Source organism: Branchiostoma belcheri, unplaced genomic scaffold, assembly GCF_001625305.1.
Source record: "Branchiostoma belcheri isolate BF01 breed outbred unplaced genomic scaffold, Haploidv18h27 scaffold248, whole genome shotgun sequence".
Lineage (NCBI taxonomy): Eukaryota > Metazoa > Chordata > Leptocardii > Amphioxiformes > Branchiostomatidae > Branchiostoma > Branchiostoma belcheri.
The window spans coordinates 31210-33867 of record NW_017803852.1 but is presented as its reverse complement, the minus strand read 5'-3'; positions in this window follow the sequence as shown (position 1 = coordinate 33867).

Sequence of the window (2658 nt, the reverse complement as noted above, 5' to 3'; positions counted from 1 at the left end):
GGTCCCCCATGTCAAAAAAAGCCCGGTCTAGGTAGGGTTAAAGTACCACGGCATTCTTTCCCATTGCTGGGGGCGTTCGATAAAATGTCGGGTTACAAGACGCAATTTTGGGCTAACCGCAATACATTTGAAAATAAACAAACTAGTATCGAAGGGAAAATTTCGTTGAAATAAAACAGAATTATCATCTTTACATACATTTAATGGTGATTTTTGCGCGAAATGGATGATTTTTTCAGATTTCGTTAAAAAAAGTCGATAATTTTCGGGATTTCGAAGCGCCATATTTCAGCCAATAGCCGTGAGTGGGGTATGTTTGACTCTCCATGCTTCCAGGTTTGAACGAGTTTATAGACATGTCATATCGCCCGAAAGTGTGAATTGTGTTATTCATACTGGCGTAAAGAATCATTACGGTATTCAAGGTCACCCAAGGAAACGACAGTAGCTTCGTTACATGTTACACGTCTACAAAAAATGATAGCAGACATTTAGTGTCCTGGAAACTGTTTGTATTTATGGAAAGGTGTTGCGTTTTATCTGTTGCGAGGCACTCAGGCAGAAGGGCTTGTTTTGCCGCTTTATGGTAAATAACCGCAGGTGACCTCGAAATGGAACGCGGGTTCGATTCGAATTGCCCAGATCGAACACGATCGAACACTGTTCGGATTCTTTGAAATGTGGGAACTTTGCAGCCTAGATTTGACCACCGTGTACATGATGTCTTATCTGGGGCTAAATATTTAATCGGCGGTTCATTGCACACTGATATGCTTTCCAGCCTATAAATAAATGATATTTACATGTATTCATAAATTTTAATTCTTTTTTACGCCACATCAATTTATTTTGTTTGTTCTCTGATTCGCCTCTTTATTTTCTGATTTGAAAACAAATGACGATCCTGGTTCTGAATCAACTACAAAATGCTTATATTTTGCCCAACAGTTGGGGAAAGTCCTTTTCTACCAACGTGTTCTATCGATGCAGTGGTTTAATTAAAACTTTAAAATTCATTGCTTAAATATCGACCTAGTCTTTTGCGTTGACTTCTTGGTTCCTATCGTAGTGTTTGGGGCCATAATAGGCTGCCTAGACCTGTTTTTATTTATTTTTTGCCCCGTGGATTCATATTTTTTTCCAAAATAAATCTGAAAACCAATTGGTGTGGCCTTCGAAGAAACTATAGAGATGCCTAAATCGGTAAACCGGAAACACAACCTCTTTTTTAAAGTCCTAAGTGATTTGTACAGTAATTAAAATTGAAATTTATATGAAGATAATTAAGAAGGAGAATCATTTTGTACTTACGTTGAGCCTTCCGTAAGCGTCTTGTCTGCAGGCCTAGGTGTAGATGGAACTCAGCGGCATAATTCTTAGATGGATAAAGCTTAGTTCTGACTATAGAGTTGTCACCTTCGGTAATCATAAGTACTTAATATTTACTTTACTTTATCCGTCCAGTTTTCCCGTCTGAGGTGCCGTGGGGAAGGACAGTTGGTCCTCGGCGGCTAGTCTGGAGGCTGTCGTTACAGGTATGCATACATTGTACCTAGTCAGGGTGTCCTTCGAATCTCTATCAACGTCATTGATGAGTACGTTGGTGTGAAAATAAAATATGCATAGTCTACCTGGGCAAAACCTCAGCCCAAGGAGACAGACGTAGACAAAGACATCGGGCTGGTCCATTTTATCTCCTCCTAGGGGAAGGACAGCATGTTAAACTCTGGTTTAATTTCTTTTTGCAGATTTCGCATCCATATAGCATTATTGATTCGATGCACAGGTCGACAGTTCTTCATAAATATTTTGAGAAGATTTGTGAGCAGATAAAAGATTTTATGCTAAAAAAAACGCTTTTATAACAAGCTGTTATTTTTTGGCTAGTGAAAAACTACAATATGGGAATAACAACAAACCGAGATAACAGTACAACGTAGCAATTTCTATATTAGCAGCCAAGCAGTAATTTTACATTTCAGTAAGTCTATCGTGTTTTGTTAAAAATTAGAACCTTGGTCTTTTTCAAGTTAACTTGAAGTTTCCATTGTGTACATGATGTGTTAAGTTTGTCAAACACACACTGTAGTCCTTCCTCGGGTTCCGAGAAAATGACAACATCATCTGCATAGAATAAGAAGGAAACGAGGGAGGGGGAACACATTCTGGGCTATATAACATCTTCGCTAAATCATTTATGAACAGATTGAAGAGAGTTGGACAAAGGTTAAAACCCTGCCTCACGCCCCTGTCCGTGATGAAGAGTGGCGTTAGACAGGTTGAGGTGTTGATGCATGTTTGTAAGTTAGAGTAAATTGATAAAATTTGCCCCATACTTGCGATGTAGTAGTTTTTGTCGTGCACGTTACGTCAAGTATTACCTCAATTGGTGAATGAAACATGTATAAATCTGCAACAAAACACGGTATTCCAAAACGGTTTTCTGTTTTTAAAATACTTGGGCATTTCCTACCCAACGATACCCAACGTGGTCTCATGGAATTATCGATTGACCAAACTCTAACGGAACCCTCTAAATTTTTAAACACATTTAATCCAGAACCAAGGACAATATTTCATAACGATTTGCTGTTTTAGGTCTTTATCTTTTCAACGATAACAAACTCCAATTCCTGGGAATTCTGGTTTCCCCCCCCC